Below are 22,611 nucleotides of genomic sequence, written 5' to 3' on the forward strand. Positions count from 1 at the left end.
CAGAAGACAGATATGTCTGGTCACCTTCTGTCCTCCCAGATTTTGCTCCCTGTGGGAGATCCTTCCCCCGCTTCTGAGTGGGCTTTCAGCAGTCCCTGACCTTCCTGTCCGTTCTTGTGGCTGCATTCCATTGTCAGACACAGCCTCATTTCAGCAGTCAGTCTCCAGAAAAGCCGGGCTTCCTCTCTCCACGTGTGGTCGTGTTTGCAGGGAGAGACTCTGTGGGTGCAGGCTGACCCCAGCTTGGCAGTCTCTTCCCCATCAGCCGGGAAGCACCTCTGTCTCTGTCCTCTTGACTTTTTTGGGAGAGACACTGTTAAGCTCTGGGTGATTCTCTGAGGCATCACTCTCTCGACCTGAGGTGAAGTGACCTCTTCTCCAAAGAAATCCTCTCTCTGAAATTCTCTTAATCTTTAACACCTAGGCCCGTTTATACCTTCAGCGTAGCAGAGGTTAGGTTTAAGAATCATATAACTTGATTTGGGTGTATTTTATTGGAAACTTGGATGTTGGTCTGGGACTTTGCTCTGGAATATCATATTAGTGTATCTTGGTGCCTCAGTTGAAACTTCAACTTAGAATCCTGTTACATGTGATTTCTTAAAGATCATTCTCCTCCCCTCCCTGAAACTCTGTTTTAGATTAGCAGTGAGAAAGGGCGAGTGAATTACAATGAGTGTGGAGTGGGAAAACGCAGCAGCTGATTGTGTAGTTTAAAACAAGCTCTTTTTTTCTTTTTAAAGCTCAAACTGGAATTGGTAAAACCTTTAAAAGTTTGCAGTCTCAGGAAGAATACTGTTCATAATTTCTACACCTAAAGAAACATGCGTGCATGTTTAATGCCATCTTCTCTTCCTTTGTAGAGTTCTCTGAAGAACCGTCCTTGGATTTGGTTAATTAATTTATCCAACAAACCTAACTCAGTCCTACTCTGTTCCTGGCAGTTTGCAAGGCAGAGGAAGCACAGAGAACAACAGGCAGTGCCTTTTCTTGGTTAGAGCAGAGCCCATTTCATAGAGGTTTCCGTGCAGGGAGGGTGAGTTTTATAATAGAGGGAGGTCATGGGAGAGCAGGGCAGAAATGTAGAAGGGGGCCATTTGGATTAGCTTGGAGTGTTCAGAGCTGTCACTTGTAGGATGTATAGATAGGAGTGAGTTTGTAAGGGAAAGAGGCCAAAGAAAGAACATGGTCAAAGGCATTGCATGAATGAAAGACCATGACACATACAGATGGGCTGGCAAAGAATGTTGTAAGTGGATAGAAAGAAGCTCTAGCAGATGTGGCAGCACACGAGGCTGGAAAGGAAAGCAAGGGATGCATCATGAAGAGCTTTGAATTAAAAAACCAAGAGATTTTTAACTTGTCCATTATGAAAACCTTCTGGTGATTGCCTAGCGGAGGAAGAGGGGAAGAACATGAGATTGGAGAGAGAAAAAGGCCATTTATGAGACCAGTGAAGTGGTCCACGTGAGAACTGAAGGGCTTCACTAAAGCGGACGTGGTGGGACAGAGGAAAAGGAGCCAGCCTGAGAGCTGTTTGGTCACAGGTCCTAGTGACTGATTTGGGGGGTTGGAGGAAGATAGAAAAAGAGAATCAAGGATGATTTCTGGGTTTTCAGCTTGGGCAAATGGGTGGATAGTGATGCCTCTGATGAAGTTAGGGAATAGAGAAAGAGAAGTGAGTTTGGCGTACTTGGGGAGATGATGAGCTAGTTTGGGCATGTTAAATATGAGGAGCCTGTGGGATGTCCAGGAGGGACTTAGATTTTGAGTCTTGAATTCAGAAAAGAAGTCTGAGACTGAGATATAATTCTGGGATTATCACCCTATAGGGTGGCATAAAGGTTGTAGTTGAAACAGTGAGATTTCCTGTGAAATATGCATATGGTGAGGAGAAGGTAATGAAGGATGGGTTTCCACTGGGCAGGCAAAGGGTATCAGTAATGTGCATACAATGTTTACTTAATTATTTACTGAAAAATTCAGCATGTGATTGGGCAATAATTACTTTAAAAACATATCAAATGAAACTGATAAAAGATTATAAAGGTATCAAAATAACTCATTATCAAAATATTATAAAACAAACAATAATATGAACACAGGCCTGTGAACATATGAATAAATATTTAGTTTGAAATGCTCCTATTCTACATGAACTGGTTTGAAATGAACAATATAAAATACAAAATTCAAAGATAACTTATTGCAGAGCAGGTTAAAAACAAAGATGAAAATCTACACATCAAGTGGCTTGCCAGGTGCTGGCTTTATAATGTGGAAGTATCATGTACAGTTAAACAGTGTTTTTAATATGAGCTGGATGAATATTGAGGGATTCTAGCACTTTACTAGAGAGAGAGGAGGCAGAGAGAGAGTTGCCTTCGTACAGAGTATGGAGGTTGTATGGCATTTACCCCTGGACTATGGTCAAGGAAACCAATTTTCTCCACTTATGAAGTTGACTTGCCATCTATGAATAATTATAAGCAATTGGAGGGGCTATGGCTCTTAGAACAGTATGTAGAAGCTATAGTTCAAGGCATCTAGAAAGAACAAAATCCTGCTGACACCTTGATTTTAGCCCCTCAAGACCCATTTTAGACTTTTGACCTGCAGAACTGTAAGACAATAAATTTGTGTTGTTTTGAGCCACTAAGTTTGTGGTAATTTGTTACAGCAGAAGTAGGAAACTAATACATATTTCAATGACTATTTCATGAGCAGCATCATTTTAGAAAATAGAGCTGCATCGCAGATATGGTCAGAGTGTGAACATTGTAAACTTAAGTACAGTTTTTCTTAATGAATCATTAAAAATGCAAAGATTGAGACTCTTTAAAAAGTGATCCTATTTAATAACATTTAAATTGACCATCTTCTTCATTCCTATTTTTAAGTGGGCTATTTTATTTATAGATTATCACATCCTACTTTACAATATGAATGGCATTCCAAAGCAAATGTTAAAACCCATGTAAACTTTTAAGAATGAACAGATTGAAGTGGGTCATTGGGATTGGCTAAAAATCATGCAAACTCTTTGAATAGATTATAGTCTCATTTCCTGTGAAGTAAGAAGAGCAGAAAACATAGATGACTTTCTAAGGTAAAGCAGTAGATTCATGGCCTCGAACTCTCTGCAGTTCTGTTTTCTGTGTACACATTGCCTCTAAAGCTTTGGAGGGAGAGAGCTCAGCTTCTTGATCTTGCTGTTGGGAGGCGTGACTGTGGAATGACCGGTGTGCTGTCAGGATAGAGAGAATCAGGAGTGAAAGGTCCACGTTCTGGGGGAGGTGGACTGATGGATTGGTACAGTGCTAGCGGCCTATAGGAAGCTCTTTTTGCACATATGCAGAGTCCATTTCTTCTCTGATCTAACAAGTTCATTTTTAAATTAATTGGCAAGAACCTGTACAGAGAGTAGATCCTGTGACCCACACCACTTCTTATCCTGTGGGCAGTAATAAATCACACAATTATCCTTTTATCAAATTATCAAGTATAAGATCAGTATGACCAAAGTTAACATATCCATTTTAGTGTTCAAACATTTCCAATGTAATTAGTACCTGGAGATTCTCTCCTTCTTGCATTCTATGTCTGTTAGGATGCCTTTAGCTACAGGTAGCAGAAATCTTAACTTAAATTGGCTTAAAGAGTGAAAGAATATATTTTCTCTCAAAACAAGAAGTCCAGAGATAAAGCCCCTGGGTCAGTTGACAGTCATCAGTGACCCCAGTTTTCCATCTTGCTGCACTACCCTCCTTGTGTTAACTTTGCTCCCAGGCTGGCCTCCTCCTATTTGCAATGGCTGCAGCAGTCTCAGGTGTCACACCCAGACAAGGCATTGTCCAGAGAAAGAAGACTGTCTTTTTGCTGTTTCTTTCTTAAGAGAGAGGAAGTCTTTCTAAGAATCCCCCAGTAGAATTCTTCTTGCCTCTAATTGCCCAGGGTTGCATGCCCATTTCCAAACAATACTTGACAAGGGGAGTGTGATCACATGACCAGTGGAATGGATGGGGACGGGTGTCAATCACCATGCCGATCACCCCTGATTTCTGTGTTTTTCTGTTTTCTTCTCTTGTAGCTGATAATTATCTATGTGTCTTCTGTCTTCTAGGAATCCTATGACCAATCTTGTTAAATTGATATCTTTATTTTAAATTTGTTTTGAGTACATGAATTGGGGATGAGGGCCTGAGAGTGACATTGTTCCATGTTCTTCCTCAGGAAGAGACCATTTTTGGCCACTTTATAGTATAGTTGATGTTCTGAATGGACAAGGCTTCCAAAAGCCATCAATTAGTTAAGTGTAGAATTATTATAGCTGTCTTCACTTGTTTTCAAAAGCTTGCAACTAACAGTGGAATGGGTTCTTGATTTAGGAGGTGAAATATTTTTCTCTGGAGGTCTTTAAAAAACATGATAAATATTCAATTAATGGTCTAGGAATGTTTATGGAAAGCAGAAGAATGAAGAGCATTCCTGTAACTAGTTTTTCATCAGATGTTCATTGAACACCTACTGAGTGCTGTACGTTGTGGAAATACCAAGAGGCTGAACATATAAAGAGATAAATCACCATGGGGCAGAGAGTGGTCCATGGATGTGAGGTCAGTGGCCGAGCGATTCTGCAGCAGGGAACTGAATCATCATTATAACCAGGGATGGGTTTGACTGTGCAGCCATCTGTGAGGTGTGACTTCAGGGGTGTTTTGTCCGATCCCCTAATTTATATCACTGTTCCTGTCTTAACATGGTGCCTACTTTTCAGTATTAGAGCCTTCCTTTAGATTGAAATGATGTATCCTGAGAAGGCCTTAGAAAAATGCAGATCTGCTGTCTGGGTAGGATAACACCTGAAGATGGTATCACTTATTTATTATTATTAATTTATCAGGTTCATTGGCTGGTTATTTAGGCTGATTTTAGGATGAGAGAGAGAGGAACACAGGACAATGTGTTTTGAATTAGTAGGAGGGTAGAATGAACTGCAGGCACAGGGTGTGGTGGTTGGACCTTAGAGAAACTGAGCGCTTGACTGTGAGCAAGTCAGACCCTCAGACCTAAAATTTGTCAGCTCTTCTCTCTCTTATCCTTGTCCTCCTTCTTATTCTCTTAAAACACTTAACATGTAGCTAAGGCTAAACACTTAAATATAGTGCCACACGGGCTGCAGCAGCAAGGGAAAGATGCTCCGCCCAATACACTGGGAAGTGTGAGATTTCAGACAACTCTCACTGCAACAAATGGCAGTGTGTTTTGATGTATCACAGGTTAAGCTATGGATTAAAAGGTTACTCAGGGAGCTGCCAGGGCTGGTGTAATTAAATGTGTATGGAAGGAGAGGAAGGAAAGAAACCTCAGTCCAAGGTAACAAGCACAGAGTGAGTGGCAGATTGGCTCAGGACCCCAGACCGGTGGTTCTCAGTCTTGGCTGCACACTGGAATCACCTAGAGAGCTGTGAAAATAACTACCTGGGTCCTCCCCCAGAGGACAGCTGTCCTAGACTGAATCTACTGGTTGTTCCCTTAAGCTGAAGCAGTAGGGGGATGGAGAAAGAGAATTTTAAGAAGTGTTTCTATATTCTATGAGTGGAATCCCCATTAATAAAGATTTACATTGCTTTTTGTGATGTTTTGTGTATTGGATTAGTGTGTCTAAAAAAACCCCAGCTTTTTACAGTCACATAAAGGTCAAACTTAAAGTCAATATCCATGCCTGATTTTCCCGAAAAGCCCATGGTCCCATTGCAGACTCCTAAATCTGGACTGTGGAGGTTTGTACCCAGACTCCTGCATCTGGGGTGAGTGAGCATCTGCCGGTATGGTTTCAGTGGGTAAGCATCTGCCATTGCCTGGGGTTCCTTCCTGTCCCTGAGATGGTACCCAGGGTTTCTGGATTTGGAGGTAGTGCCATTCATTCTTTCTTTGGAAAGAACTGGGTTATTTTTCCTAGACAGGAGGAGCAGAAGACCTGGGTGCAGACCTCCTCTCTCACACTAGGTGAGACACCCTGGTGCCGGAGTTTAGATGAGAGACCATTATCCCTGCCTTTCCCTGCCTCACCAGGATGAGCACGTGAGGGAAATTCGGTCTGCAGAGGAGGATGCCTTCCAAATCCAAGTATTATTTCTTCATAGATGTTTCTATTTGGGCTATTGGGTACTTGCAGATTAGTAGTAGTTGGGGATTTCTAGGGGAGAAAAATCTGTCCATTTGCTTGTTGTAAAAGATTCAACAAACAGGATTTTAGTAAGTTTCAAATGCACTTATTTCCTGAGTTTTCCATTTATTATTTTTATCTTGTTATATTGTAGATATTTTTGTCAGAGGCCCTAAATCCTCTTTTTAGCATGATGGTAGGTTATAAATAGGTTAAATACGTAAAAATGAAAAGACTTCCTTCCTGCTGCCCATCTCCAGCCGTGCTCGAGGATGTATCCTGAGGACCACAAATAAAGAAATTCCTGTGAACCAAAAGTCAAGAGGAGAGCTGGCCGAGCCTAAACAAAATCAAATGCTGGCCTGAAAACAATCTAATGCACTCTGTTCTTTTCTTTCATTTTGATGTTCAAGATACTTCTGATGAGCAGTTATGTATATTGGCTACAGTCAAACTTTTATGTTCCTTTAACATAGGAAATGTTAAACTGTTTGGAAAGAGGAAAGGATTGATGGCATGGATAATTTTGTGGGTTGTACTAAATTTTTTTCTGTGTGTGAGGAAGATTCGCCCTGAGCTAACATCTGTTGCCAATCTTCCTCTTTGTGCTTCAGGAAGATTGGCCCTGAGCTAACATCCGTGCCCATCTTCCGCTACTTTGTATATGGGACTCCGCCACAGCATGGCTTGATGAGCGGTTTGTACGTCTGCACCCAGGATCCGAACTGTGAACCCCAGGCCGCCAAAGCAGAGTGCGTGAACTTAACCGCTATGCCACCGGGCCGGCCCCTGTACTAAAGTTTTTTTAAGACTGACACTTAATGGTTTTTCATAGCTATTTGTAGGACTTTTGCACCAAGAAACTCAGGTAGACATAACTGAGGCTTTAGGAATTCATTAATTCCAAGAGTTATAGGCAGAATTCAGATCATTCTCTCTCTCTCACACACACACACACACACACACACACACACTCACTTTGCCCAAGTCAGCTGTGGAACACTGCAAATCCCCTCCTCCTCTTAAGTTTTCTTTTGAGAAAATGAGTGAGGGAAACCCATAAAAACAGGGTTAGTAGAGAGTGTCTCTACAGCACGACGGCAGCACAACTTCCTACGTGTACAGTTTTGTGTGTCCGGAGCAAGCAGCTGACTCCCTGAGGCATAAAGCCTCCCTGGGCATGTTCCCGTGTTGAGGTAGGGAGATCAGTCTTGGCTGTTAAAATAAAAGTCTTCGCCCCAGCTGGGTCTCTCCAGTACTGTAGTAGTAGGTTCTCTGTGATCGAGAAGAACTGCCAACCTCGCAAGCTGGCCTCAGGAAGCTAAAGCTATTTTTGAAATTCAAAGGATTGGTGGTGCAAAGTAAAAATATAACGCAGCACAAGTGAAGGGGGGATTAAATGTTAATACAAGGAATCAGAGATTTAGATCAGGTAACCCGAGGACTCAACAGTTCATGGATAGGAAGCATTTCTTAAAATGCATTTGTCTCTTGTATGCCCGCTGATATATTCAGGGACCTCTACGATCTGTCTGGGGTCCACCTTCTCTCTTTGCTTTTCCTGGCTGCTCTGTCGGAGACCTCTGCCTTAATCGGGCTATAGTGACCGTCGCCAGCACATGCATTTCTGCAGACGTGCATCTGTCTGTACCTAGCTCTTGCTGAAGCCTCTCCTGGCAACCCTAACTCCCCCCGAGCCCCTCTTTGAAGCTCCTCCAGCCGTTGTTGTCAGCATTGCTCAATTCCCATTCGGTGCACCATCTCATTGTGCTTATTATTTTGGGGGAACCTCACAGCATCTAGCACTCAGCATTGAGTCCTGTTGATTGCTTAAAAGGGCGTTCTCTTCCACCTGGTAGCCATTCTGGGCCTGAAACTTGCCAGCACAATTGGGAGGAGGGATGGGAGTGCTTTATTGCACTCTGACAGTTAAACAGTGGTCCCTTCTGTAACTATCCTGGATAGGAGTGTGGGGGTGAGGTGGGGTTTTTAAATAGAGTTAGCTCCATTCATGGGAAAAATGGTAACTGATCAGGTACCGAGGGCTTTCCATAATGCTTATAACTGACATAAGCTTAAATATCACATGGCAGGTAGAACTTCATCTGATTTTAACTTTCTCTTGTTCTCTCTACTTACCCCAAAGTAGTTTTTACATCTACAGAGTTTTTAGTAATAAACTGATTATAGCATGCTTTCAGGTCATAAACCGTAGACAGCATCTTGTGGCTAGGTTTTCTGGAACATAATCTAACATTTTATTTTCTTCCAGCTATTAAGATACAATTGACATACAACATTGTGTAGGTTTAAGGTGTACAGTGTGTTGATTTAATACATTTATATATTGCAAAATGATGACCACCATAGTGCCAGCTAACACCTGCATCATGTCACATAACTACCATTTCTCTTCTGTGGTGAGTAATAGAACATTTTAGAATATTTTTTTAGAATGAACTTGGAGTGATTCTACGCTGTAGAAATGGTCAGACCTCAGAAGTATTGGGCCAACTACCTTTATTATCTTAGCATCTGAATCAGATGGAATCAGATGACTGCATTCTCACAGTGATCAATCATTTAAAAAATTTCCTAACAGTTAATTAGTGGCTTAGTAGAGATAAGGCCTTTGATAGCTTCTACCAAAGGATGACAGCCATAGCATCACCTAAAGGGAAGTGAGAAATTTATTAAATCTGACTCTCTTTGCCACTGAATCATTGCTTCCCCAAGTTAGAGAATCGAGTTGTCTTTTTGTATGTCATTTCTGGCTGCAACAAAATTATAATTATAATATAGTATTTTAAATGCTTTAGGGTCCTGGTTTGAAAAAAATTTTCTCTTTTCATGTCTTTAATGTCCTGTGGGAGGTCCTAGATATTGGGTTCTTATATCAAAAGTTCACTAAAAATAAATTTGGACTTGTTGATTAGGAAGATCCTTCTGGCAACCTAAACCCAAATATCTCAGCTCCAAATTATTCATCATTATTTCTTTTAATGATCTGTATGAGATAATAGACCTAATGCTTTCCAGAAGCTGAAGCCCTTATCTGTAATTTCATAATTAAATTATGTTAAATTAGAGAATAGGAAAAAAAATCACATTTCTTTCATTAGGAGTGAATTTCTTGCCAAAGCAATCGTGAAAAAAGAGAACAAAGCTGGACGTATCACACTCCCTGATTTCAAAATATACTACAAAGCTATAGTAATCAAAACAGCATGGTACTGGCACAAAAACAGACACAAAGATCAATGGAACAGAATTGAGAGCCTGGAAATAACCCACACATCTGTGGACAGCTAATTTTCAACAAAGGAGCCAAGAACATACAATGGAGAAAAGAAAGTCTCTTTAATAGACAGTCTTGGGAAAACTGGACAGCCACTTGCAAAAGAATGAAAGTAGGCTATCTTATACCATACACAAAAATTAACTCAAAATGGATTAAAGACTTGAATGTAAGACCTGAAACCATGAAAGTTCTAGAAGAAAACATAGGCAGTATGCTCTTTGATATTGGTCTTAGCAGTATCTTTTCTGAATACCATGTCTCCCAAGGCAAGGGAAACAAAAGAAAAAATAAACAAATGGGACTACATCAAACTAAACAGCTCTGCACAGCAAAGGAAACCATCAACAAGATGAAAAGACAACCTAATAATTGGGAGAAGGTATTTGCAAATCATATATCCGATAAGGGGTTAATATCCAAAATATATAAAGAACTCATACAACTGAACAACAAATAAAACAAACAACCCAATTAAAAAATGGGCGAAGAATCTGAACAGGCATTTTTCCAAAGAAGATATACAGATGGCCAACAGGCACATGAGAAGATGTTGAACATCACTAATTATTATGGAAATGCAAATCAAAACTACAATGAGATACCACTTCACTCCCATCAAAATGGCTATAATTAACAAGACAATAAATAAGTGTTGGAGAGGATGTGGAGAAAAGGGAACCCTCATACGCTGCTGGTGGGCATGTAACCTGGTGCAGCCACTATGGAAAACAGTATGGAGATTCCTCAAAAAATTAAGAATAGAACTACCATACGATCCAGCTATTCCACTGCTGGGTATTTATCCAAAGAACATGAAAACACAGGGGATACATGCACCCCTGTGTTCATTGCAGCATTATGCACAATAGCCAAGAGTTGGAAACAACGTATGTGCCCATTGAGGGACGAATGGATAAAGAATACGTGGTATATATACACAATGGAATACTACTTAGCCGTAAGAAATGATGAAATCCAGCCATATGTGACAACATGGATGGACATTGAGAGTATTATGCTAAGCGAAATAAGTCAGAGGGAGAAGGTCAAATACCATATGATCTCACCCATAAGTAGAAGATAAAAACAACAATAAACAAACACATAAGAGACAGAGATTGGATTGTTGGTTACCAGAGGGGAAGGGGGGAGGGAGGAGGGTGAAACAGATGATTAGGCACATGTGTGTGGTGATGGATTGTAATTAGTATTTGGGTGGTGAACATGATGTAATCTATTCAGAAATAGAAGTATAATGATGTACATCTGAAATTTATACAATGTTACAAACCAATGGGACCGCAATAAAATAAAAAAAAACAAAAAAAACCTAAGTGCCCATCAACAGATGAACGGATAAAGAAGCTGTGGTATATGTGTATACCCCCTCAACAATGGAATACTACTCAGCCCTAAGAAAGATGAAATCTTGCCATTCACGACAACATGGATGGACCTTGAGGGTATTATGTTAAGTGAAGTAAGTCAGATGGAGAAAGCCAAATACTGTATGATTTTACTCATAAGTGGAAGATAAAAACAACAACAACAACAAACAAACACATAGATATAGAGATTAGATTGGTGGTTACCAGAGGGTAAGGGCTGGAGGGAGAAAGGGGTAAAAGGGCACATGTGTGCAGTGATGGATGGCAACTAGACTTTGGGTGGTTAACATGATGTGGTCTACACAGAAATCGAAATACAATGATGTACATCTAAAATTTATATAATGTTATAAAAGTTACCTCAATAAAAAATAAATAAACTTAAAAAAAAGAATGAATTTCTTATGTGAAAATTCAGCAGTCACTTTTCCTGTAGAGAGCTAGAGGAGGAGTCTTGGAACTAAGCCAGAAAGTAATCTCTTTATCAGTTACAGTTAATAAAAACATTAATAAGGTGCATTGCATCTGAGGAGAACGCTTTGAAGTAATTTATTTGTAAAGAATGCACTTGTAGGCTCAGTTGGGGAATTATTAATGTGAAAATATCTAGTAGGCTCTTCTGAGAATTAAACAAGAAGAAATACTGAGAAAACTGGGAAAATTTTCAGAAAGAAAGAAATTAAGTACAACTTGTTCTTTCTGAAAAATATGGAGGAAAGCAAACAAAGATGATGTTAAAAAGCTTCCAATTATGTTAAAACAAAATTGAGAAAGTAGTGAAAACAGTGTCCTTATCTCTTGATTTGAAGTTACATGATGCTAAATTAAAGTGAATTACTTAATCAAATGTTATTGGTCCACTGTATTAAGAATCTGGAGTATTTGGAGTCTCCCACGTTTTATTTGTGCTAATCTGGATCAGAGAAAGAATGCACTTAACTTGTGCATTTCAGAAAATAGAGCAATTCAGTAATTTTTCCCCATCTCCAGTTGAGACCATGAAAGGAGGCTGACGCCTCAAAGCTAAGCTTAGTGCTCAGGAGAGGCTGAAGTCAGCGGTGACCTTGTTCATTTCATTTCAGCGTTTGAGAATTAATAACCACAGGGTTCTGCTTTTCCGGCTCAGAACTTTTCTGCTTTTCTGTTGGGCAGAAAGATTCTTTCACAGAACTTGGCACAAAATATAGATATGTGGTCAACAAGGGGTCCCAGTTTCAATTCATGTGAAGAATCTTTAAAATAAACTTTATAAACGTACAAGTTATGAAGACCAGGGTAGGGATATAAAACAGAGGAGTGCTCACAGTTGAGGGAATTTTGATTTACACCTTCCATTTCTAAGTTTTCCTGCAGGGCTGAAATCATTTTGAAATAATGGGATTTGAATTTCAAGCTGCTCCTCTTGAAAGGGGATAGCAACTGTTGGGAACAGGATGGACTTGATGACTCCTTGGGGGTAAATACCCAGAGTAATGTTGGTGACTTCCAGCTACATAAGGTTTGATGTGAAATTGGCCATAGGCACCGATTCACTGGGTGAACTGCCACCTGGGTTTGTTTATCACAAGCCTGATAAAGTGTTGCACATCCTGCTGGACCAAGGCCTCGGGCTTCCGAGCCCTGCCACATGCGCAACAGATGGGTGATGGAGGCTGTGCACACTGTCACGGTGAAGAGTTGTTGCCGGGTAGGCCTCACTATTCAGGGCTGAGCCACAGAAACCACAGAGTGATAGAAAGACAACTTATTTACTTAATCCACTAATGAAAAGGAGGTGGGGGCAAATCATGGGAAAAATCATGGTGTGGGGAAGTTTGTTGTCAGTGGAGTCTTGCAGCCTTTTCTTTTTCTTCCTCCTTCTCCCTGGTCATCATTCTTGTCATCCTCAAAGCCAAAGAGGCTTCAGTCTTCTCTTAATCCTTTTCACTGTATCAAAACACTCTTTCTTTAAGACCTTGGTTTAAAGATTTTTTGAGGGACCATCAATAATTCATAGTTGTTAAAGGGTAAATTTTAAAAGAAGGTATAATTATGATTCTCATTCAGATGTAAAATGAATGTGTCAAAGCCTTTTTTTTTTAATTCAGTTATTAATAAAGAAACCAGGCAGATGTCACAACTGTCAAAGGAGAGATCCAAGAATCACAAATTTACATGGAGTGAAGGACTGTTAAAATGAGTATACAAGTGGATGCAAGACTGACTTTTTCCAAGGGGTGAGGGATGTCCCTTCACTGGACAATTAATTTACTTGTCTAGAGAAGAATAATTTCTATTTCTATCAGTTCTCTACGCTCTAAAGAGTTTAAAATAATTTAAAGGTGGTACAGAGCCCTAATGGAATCAGATAATTCTCAGAGGCACTAGCACTCCATTAAAAAAATATTCAATGATCTCTTCTTTATTCCAAAGTTTAAGTTTTCTTCTCACATGCTAAAGTAAGAATACCTTGTAACCCTCATTTGTTTGGAAGCATTTATATTGTGAAAGAATACTTGTTAACTAAAAGAACTGAGTGGTGGACTTTGGATAAGTGGACAGTTGCTGTAACAAAGAACTCCAGTCTCCATGGCTTAACACAATATGCTGGCCCTCTTCATAGTTCCCACTGTCACTCAGTTACACTTCCACTGAGTGCCTCTACCGTCTTCTTGGGCCTAATCAACCTCACTGGATCCTCTGCGTCCAGCCAGAGGGCAGGAAAAAGAGAAAGCTTAGAGAAGGCTGCTCAGAACTCCTCAGCCTGGAATGGACCCATTTTCCTTCTACTCAGATTCTGTTGGTGAGAACTAGTCACAGGACCGCAAGTGGATGGAGGTGGGGCAGGTGGTGGTGGCGATGGTACACGCAACTTAGCTGAGGCCAAACCAGGTGGTTGAGCACTGTGCATTTTCAGGGGTCTGCATCCAGGTGCACTTCCCTTAGGAAGACAAACCTCACAAAACTCTTTGCTTTTTATAAATCATTGCTAAATCCTTAGTGATGAGCAGAACACAGTGCCTGCTCTCCGGGAGCATATGAGTCAATGGGGAAGAAATATCTATAATGTGAGGCAGGATGAGAATATGCTGTGGAAAAAAATGCTCTGAAAGTACCAAAGGGTGAAATAGTAATTTCAACCAAGGGGAACCATGGGAAGCGTTAGAGACAACACGCAGGATGGCAGTTGAGAACCTAGAATTTGGAGTCAGGAAATCCTGCTTCAAGCCTTTGCTTTACCACCATTGGCTCTGGACGAGTTTTTAACTTCTCTGAGTCTCAGTTTCCTTAATTCTGAAAAGGGCATAATATCTCTTAGCTCTGAGGGTGTTGTGGCGTGACACGGGTAGGTACATATGCGGAGTGAAGCAGAGGCTTGTCTATGCGAGGCCTTAAAGGTTAGGTGGACCTCCCCAGGCAGAGGAGGACAGAGGGCTGGTGAGAAAGGCCCCTGGGCTCGGTTCCTTTCCCCCGGTTTCCTCAAGGAGCTTTTATACATCGAGAGTTCCCAGTAAGGCTGTATTTGAGAAAAGGGAATCCACTACCAAAAATAAATTTGAAAACCTAGGTGTTCTTGAGTGTGTAATAGGTGAACTATTTACAGATCAGACAAGGATTTCTAGTGGCCTTTGCTGATTCGTTCCTTTTTCCCCAGCATGACCCCCGCGGTTGTCTGCACAACACTCAATTAACTGTTCAGTTTAACAAGGGTAGTGTGAGGAGACTCAAGTGATTGCCTATCTTAGAGACAACACAAATAATTGATTAGAGTTTTTCACTTTTCGGGTATTACTTCTTCATGCTATAGGTAAGGTTTCTGTGTCTTTTCTACATTTTTGCCTCTAAGATTTTTTTTTTCCAGGTTAATTATACATTTTAATTTTTAGAACATGTAGGATAGTTACAGAATGCTCTTAGGAAGGAAAAAAGTCACAACCTTCAGGACATTTAGCATAAAAGCAGTAGCATTTAGATATGAACTTGAAAATTGAGTGTTTTGTTCTACCTGGTAGTCTCTTGCAAGTCTATATCCAACTTCTCTGCACCATGAATGTCTGAGTAATTTTATACAAATGAGCATAATCCTTAGGAAAAAGCTAGTGCAGTTGAACATGAATGAGCATATGAATCCCCTGGGGATGCTGATGAACTGTGGGTTCTGATTCAGTAGGTGTGGGGTGGGGCCTGAGATGCTGCATTGGTGCAGCGCTCCCAGGAGATGCCGACGCTGCTGGTCTGTGGACCACACTGTGAGGGGCGAGGGGCCAATGGACGTACTTTTTATCTGAGAAGTGGATGAAACCTCACTTGCGAGATTAAGGGGTCCAGAAGTCTTTTTAAAAAGGAGTTAGAATTTTATAGTACGTATCTGCTTTTATTAAAGCTACAGTTGGTTGGTCCTCCCCATCTTCCATTAGAGACAGAATTCTTTAGACCCCTAGACTTGTCAGTTTTGGCCCTGTTTTAAAATTATTTGTTTATTTTAGTGGTTTTTTGTTGTTGTTGTTGTTTTCACTCTTAATGATAGCGACAAGGGCATTTCATCTCTCTCTGCCTTAGCATTTTCAAAAGTAAAACCATCTGGTTGTTACCTACAGCAGAGGAGCAATGAGGATGAACTCTACTTGACATACTTGACTAGTATGTCAGTCTTACTGACAAATCTTACCGCGAACCCAGCTACTTGGATAGATCACTGCTTATGAGAAGTGTGGAATTTTAGGACTTCCCTGTGGACAGTTAGAGCATAGTGCCGAGGAAGCCAACCCCAGCTCCCTCGGGTGAGGATGCCAGGCTGCATCCTAGAACAGAGCCATGTGAATGTGCCCTTTATCACGGGAGAGTGCCAGCTGGAACAGGCTGGGAACAGGGCAAATCCAGCCTTGCTCTTGGGCGGAAAAACTTCCAAGTGCATACTCTTTAAAAGTTTTTATTGAACACTTCCCTTTTACATAGCATTTTTATAGGTACACAAATACAGAAAAATTAGCAGCAGTAGGTCTCATTTACTGGGTGCTTGCTCTAGACCTATACTGCTAAGCACTTGATTTACTTTAGGTCATTTAGTTTTCATAGGTAGGTATCATTATACCCCATTTACAGTTAGGGAAACTCGTGGGTGTGCTACAAGTCAGAATGGCTCCCAAATTTCCGTGGTCTCAAAATGGCTGCAACATTTCCAGGCATCATATCCTGATGTGATGATATCCAGCAGAAAAGAGGGATCATCTCTTCCTAACAGTCTTTTTAAAGAAGGAGGACTCCCAGAAACTGCTCACGGATCTCCTTCATCTCGCATTAGCCATGGTTGTATCATATGCCCATATCTAAACCAGTCACTAGCAAAAGAAGTGGAACTACCTGGGTCCCCTTGGATTAGGCTGCGGGTCGGCAGATGACAGCCCGTGGGCCAAATCCAGCCTGATGCCTGTTTTTATCAATAAAGTTTTATTGGAACACAGCCACACCAATTTGTTTACCTATTGTTTATGGTTGCTTTCACCCTACAACATCAGAGTTGAGTGGATGCAACAGAGACCTTATGGCCTGCAAAGCCAAAAATATTTACTGTCTCGTCCTTTACAGAAAATGTTGCCGACTACTGGCTTAGGCCAGTCAGGATCCACTTCCTGCACCAAGGAGGGGCTTACATGGACAGAACTGGGGTTCCATCAGCGAGGAAGGAGTGAGTGGCTGTTGGGTAGGCAGCCAGCAGTGACTGCTACAGAAGGGCATCTTTATTCCAAGGAAGCAGATGTGCTTTGAAGGACACAGGTAGCTGCACCTCAGCGACAGTACAGGGTGCTGGGTTGAGGCCAGGTGGAAAGTATCAGATGAGAGTAAAAGTAGAAAGAAACAGAAGGGATGTCTCCTAGGTCTCAGCATGTGGGGGATGTGAACAATCCATTCCAACTTCAGATCACTAAGCTAGAGAGGGTCCCATGTGGTCCCCGTGGTCACACGTGGTCGTGGCGGGGAGCACCAGCAGTGGCGCAGAGCAGCTCCTAAGCCTTTGCCTTGACCTGAGGATGGTTTGGATTTCTGAAGGTGAAAGAGACGAGAGGAACTGTGAATCCAGTCAAGGCAGAAGGGATAGCTGAAATGTCAGAGGCGACGTCCATTTCATCTTCCAGTCGGAGGGAGTGCTGGGCTTCTTTAGCTGTACCTCTGGGCTTCAGCAAAGCAAGTGCCAGAAAGCCAAGGGAAAAGTGTTCTTTCTTTCCATTAGCTCTACATGAGAACACAACTCATGATTGGTAGTAGTTCCTAAAAATTTCTGTTCTGATAGTACAACTAAAAGTGAACCTGAGGAGGAAGCAAAGAGTAGAATTTTAAAAACCAATGTGGTTTCAGGAGGAATTTGGATTCCAGAAGAAGGAGGTGTGTGTGTGTGTGTGTGTGTGTGTGTGTGTGTGTCTGTGTGTGTGTGAGAGAGAGAGAGACAGAGAGAGAGCAGTGGAGTCAAAAAAATGTGGATTCAAATCCTAGTTATATCACTTGCTAGCTCTGGGAACTTGAGAACATTATTTAACTTCCCTGAGCCTCAGTTTCCCTGTCTGTAAGTTAGGAGAATAATATTTACCCATACAGAGTATTCTTGGAGGCCAACGGTAGAGTCTTGCTCTTGACCTGTTCTTTTCACTTTGAGGCATTGTTGAATCAGTTCTTACTCTTTGAACTCTTCAGGTCTTACCCATCCTTAAAGAGAACGCAACCCTTTATAATGAATGTGTCATTAATGACTAAATGCAGGTTAGCTCAGAGGCCTTTGGCTTGTTTCCTTCAGCCTCCCCCCACCCACCAAATACACACCACCACCAAGTCCATGGCCCCCTCACTGGGCTTGTGAATGGTCCGGGCATTGGCTGTGGTGTGGAGGGGCCTATTGGGGTAGAGCTAGCCAAGGATACAGTGTGGACAGACGTCACCGCTGCTGGCCAGGTGGAGAGTGAGGTCTTGGTGCAGAGAAGACAAGTCCTGGTAGGCAAGCCCCCACAGGAGGATCGAGGGGCTCAAGCCTGGGTTCAGTGGTGGGTTCTTGGCAGGGCAGCTGGTCTGTGGGCAGTCAGCAGTCGCTCTCCAGTGACTCCTGGGCACTCAGGTGATCCTCTTTCACTGTCCCCTTGCCAAGTCTGCTCTTACCAGGTGGCCGTCCTGTCCCCTTCTTGGTCAGCTTCTCTAGGACCACCTTTCAGACCTTCCGGGTCCCGTTTGTTAACTCTCCTCCATTCCAGCCTCTCTTTCTTTCAGCTCCTACACTCACTTTTATCCCTGTTCTGTTTTCCAAAGCTTTGTTCTCTTTTTCTTTCTTTTTTTTAAAAAACAGCCTTAATGAAATATAATTTACATATCATAAAATTCATTTGTTTAAATGTACAATTCAGTGTGCTTGAGTATATGAAGTTGTGCAACTATCACCGCAATCCAATTTTGGAACCTTTCATCAGCCCAAAAGAAACCTTGAACCCATTAGCAATCACTCTCCATCCCTCCCTCAACCCCCTCTGCCCCCAACTCTAGATAACCAGTAATTCACTTTCTGTCTATAGATTTGCTTATTGTGGACATTTCATAAAATGTGAGATCATTTGTGACTGGCTTCTTTCATTTAGTGTTTTTGGGGTTCATCCATGTTGCAACTAGCATGTATTAGTACTTCATTCCTTTTTATTGTTGAATGATATTCCATTGTACTGATGTTTTGTTTATCCATTCTTCTGTTGATAAACATTTAAGTTGTATCCACTTTTTGGCAATTATGAGTAATACTGCTAAGAATATTCATGTACGAGTTTTTCCATGGACTTTTTTTTTTTTTTTAAAGATTTTATTTATTTATTTTTTCCCCCCAAAGCCCCAGTAGACAGCTGTATGTCACAGCTGCACATCCTTCTAGTTGCTGTATGTGGGACGTGGCTTCAGCATGGCCGGAGAGGTGGCGCGTTGGCACGCGCCTGGGATCCGAACCCGGGCCGCCAGCAGCGGGGCGCGCACACTTAACCGCTAAGCCACGGGGCCGGCCCTCTGTGGACATATTTTTTTATTTTTCTTATGTAGATACCAAGGAGTGAAATTGCTGGGTCGTATGGTAACTCTATGTTTAACGTGTAGAGGAACTGCTGAAACTCTTTTCTAAAGCAGCTGCACCATTTTGCATTCCTCCCAAAAATGTACGCGAGTTCCAGTTTCTCCGCATCCTCACCAACGCTTGTTATTGTCTTTTTCATTATAGCCATTCTAGTGGGTGTGAAGTCGTATCATTCTGGGTTTTTTTTGAACAGCTTTCTAGAGATATAATTTGCATTCTGTACAGTTCACCCATTTAAAGTATGCAATTGAATGTTTTTTAGTAAATTCGCAGATATGTGCAACCATCACCATAGTCAATTTTAGAACCTTTTCATCACTTCAAAAAGAAATTCTGGTGAAATTGTGGCTTTGATTTGCATTTCCCCAATGACTAATGATGGTGAACATCTTTTCATGTGCTTATTGGCTATTTGTATATCTTCTCTGGAGAAATGTCTATTCAAATCCTTTGCCCATTTTTAAATTGGGTTGTCTTCTCTTATTGAGTTGTAAGTGTTCTTTATATACTCTGGACTCATAGACCCACATCTATACCCATATCATGGACCTATTCTAGACTCATATCAGATATATGATTTGCAAATATGTTCTCCCATTCTATGGGTTGCCTTTTTACTTTGTTGATGGTGTCATTTGAAGCACAAAAGTTGTTAATTTTGAGGAAGTCCAATTTATTGTTTTTTTCTTTTCATTCGTGCTTTTGGTGTTGTATCTAGGAAATCATTATCAAGGTCATGAAGACTGACTCTTATTATAGTTTTCACTCAAAAAATGCACTTTGAGTTAAATTTTGTGTATGGTGTGAGGTAGACCAGATTCATTCTTTCATATGTGGATATCCGGTTGTCCCAGCAACATTTGTTAGAGACTTATTTTCTTTTTCTTAATCCCATTGGAGCAGGTTGGAGTAATGTTAACAAATGGCAATGAGAATGCAGAACCTTACAATGCTATTTTGTTTCTGTCTTTTTATCAAGGAACGTGGTCTTCATACAAGGAGAAAGAGCAAATATTTACACCCTAAATAGGTAAAGAGATAGTAAGACATTAACTATTTTAAATGGATTGTAAATATTATAGATGAATTATATCCCAGGATAGTATCTACATGCAGGGTTGTGGCTGCTGAACTGCCCGCCTGAATGTTTGAGGAATCAGGGTGAATGGGAGAGCTGCTCACAGACTGCAGAGGGTCAAACAAAATCTTACATTTTTTTTTTTTGTGAGGAAGCAGCCCTGAGCTAACATCCGATGCCACTCCTCCTCTTTTTGTCAAGGAAGATTGGCCCTGGGCTGACATCTGTGCCCATCTTCCTCTACTTTATATGGGACACCGCCACAGCATGGCGGTGCGTCGATCTGCGCCTGGGATCCAAACCTGCGAACCCTTGGGTCGCCAAAGCAGAGCATGTGCACTTAACCGCTACGCCACTGAGCTGGCCCCAAAATCTTTTTTTTTTTTTTTAAAGATTTTATTTATTTATTTTTTTCCCCCAAAGCCCCAGTAGATAGTTGTATGTCATAGCTGCACATCCTTCTAGTTGCTGTATGTGGGACGCGGCCTCAGCATGGTGGGAGAAGCGGTGCGTCGGTGCGCGCCCGGGATCTGAACCCAAAATCTTAATTTTTATCAACGGAATGGTGGCCTCTAGAAAGTACACATAGGAAAGGTTGATATTAATTCCAACAAAATTGTCTATAAAGTATTATGAAATAGATGTCTCTTGTATCCTTGGAAAGGTAAATAGTGTTCACTAGAAGCCTGAATAGGTTCATTGTGAACAAGTAAGGTCATACTAGCCTCAATTGTCTGTTTCATGGCACTAATAGACAATAATATAGACACAGTATACCTGAACTTGAGCAAGGTATTGTATATCTTACAGATATCCCTAGAGACAAAATGGAGAAACATACTGTGCGTAACACTGAAGTTAGCTGGATTTGATGATGGTAGCACAGATAGTAAATGAGGTAGTATCACTTGGAGGAAACCATGAGCCTCTGTGCTAGAGCTTGACCTGTTCAGACGGTTTATCACTATCTTGGATGAAAATGCAGAAGGCATGGTAAAAAGCTAGAAGGAATACATTGGATGACAAGAGTCAAGACTTAACAAATAACTCAGAAAGTGATGAAGACTGGCTAAATCTAATGAGCTGAAATTTAAGAGAAAGAAATGTGAAGTCCCATTCTTAGATTCAAATAGCTGGCTACTCAAGTTCTGAATAGAGGAGACTTCACTTAATAAAGAAGTACTTCAGGTGGAAAAAATCTTAAGTGTTCGAGTTGACAGCAGTCTCATTCTGAATTAACAGTGTGAATTGCCTTCAGAGAAGATGCATCATTTATTGAAGGCTAACAATCAGAAGCAGAGAAAGTGGTACACTAACTCCAGAATGCCTTTTGTTGCCAGTCTTCATGTGCCAGGCTGTGCTGGCTGGGCTTGGAGGCTCACCAAAGGTTGCCAGTTTGTGGCACTTCTTTCTCTTGGTTCTGAAAACAGGGGTACAAATTAGAGTTCTGGGTTGACGTGAAAATACACCCATTCCTTTCCTGTCACTGAGCCACTTACATAAGGAGGAAAAGGTTGGTTGGATCAGTTGATTTATTTTTAGATTACTTTGAATAACTAGAGAGCAGTGATTCTTAGGAAAAGAAAGGATAATAGCTCTGAGACCTAGGGGGTCATTCATCCCTGGCTTCATTCCCACAGTTCTTTCCATGCGTATGGGCATCTCTTCCATTTCCATAACCTTTCAGAGAAGAATGTTTGATCATCTTCCCTGGATGCTTATTATAATGCTTAATGATGAGGAAATTCTTCAACAGCAAAAGTGAGAACATACTTATTCTTGCGAGTTTCATATGTACCAGGTGTTGGCTATGATGAGTAACATGGAAAACCTGATTTAATCCTCACAGTAACCCTAGGAGATAGATTGTAATATTTTATCCATTTTACATATGAATAAATTGAAGGTCAAGTTCATGTATCCAGTAAGGGGCAGACCCAACAATTAAACCCACATCTACTTGGTTGTGCACATGCTGCTCTTTAATATATGGACTCAAAATCTCTCTCACAGTTTTGTGAGCCCTTTCCAGGACCATGCTGGAGCTAGCTCACACTGAATTGCAGAGCCCATGGTCAAAGTTTCAGGAATTTTGTAAGTCAGTTGTTAAATCCAGCCATTATTAAAATCAAATTATATAGATTTAAAATTAAATAAATTATATTTAAAAATACAGGTCAACAGGGGGCCAGCCCTGTGGCCTAGTGGTTAAGTTTGGCGTGCTCTGCTTTGGCAGCCCGGGTTCTGTTCCTGAGCGTGGACCTACACCACTCATTGGCAGCCATGCTGTGGTGGCAACCCACATACAAAATAGAGAAAGATTGGCACAGCTGTCAGCTCAGGGCGAATCTTCCTCAGGCAAAAAGAGGAAGATTGGCAACAGATGTTAGCTCAAGGTGACTCTTCCTCAGCAAAAAAAAAAAAAAAAATACAGGTAAGCATAAAACTTCACTTCTTAGTGACTTTAATACATTTTACTTCAAATCTGTGCCTTTGAGGTTATTTACATCTATTGTATCTGTGTGGTGGAAATACCACATAATGGTGTGCTACTGCGCATCTTTTCCCAACTTGGCATTCAGTGATGTCATATTGGCAGCTGGAAAT

General features: G+C 41.2%; 1 protein-coding gene across 1 annotated transcript in view; it reads left to right on the forward strand.

The window, feature by feature from the left end:
• Positions 1-22,611, forward strand: part of ARMH4 (armadillo like helical domain containing 4) — a 123,713-nt gene that overhangs the window by 43,976 nt on the left and 57,126 nt on the right. The gene's annotated exons all lie outside the window — the stretch shown is intronic.

Source organism: Ceratotherium simum, chromosome 24 (assembly GCF_057802395.1).
Source record: "Ceratotherium simum simum isolate JZ-2026a chromosome 24, ASM5780239v1, whole genome shotgun sequence".
Lineage (NCBI taxonomy): Eukaryota > Metazoa > Chordata > Mammalia > Perissodactyla > Rhinocerotidae > Ceratotherium > Ceratotherium simum.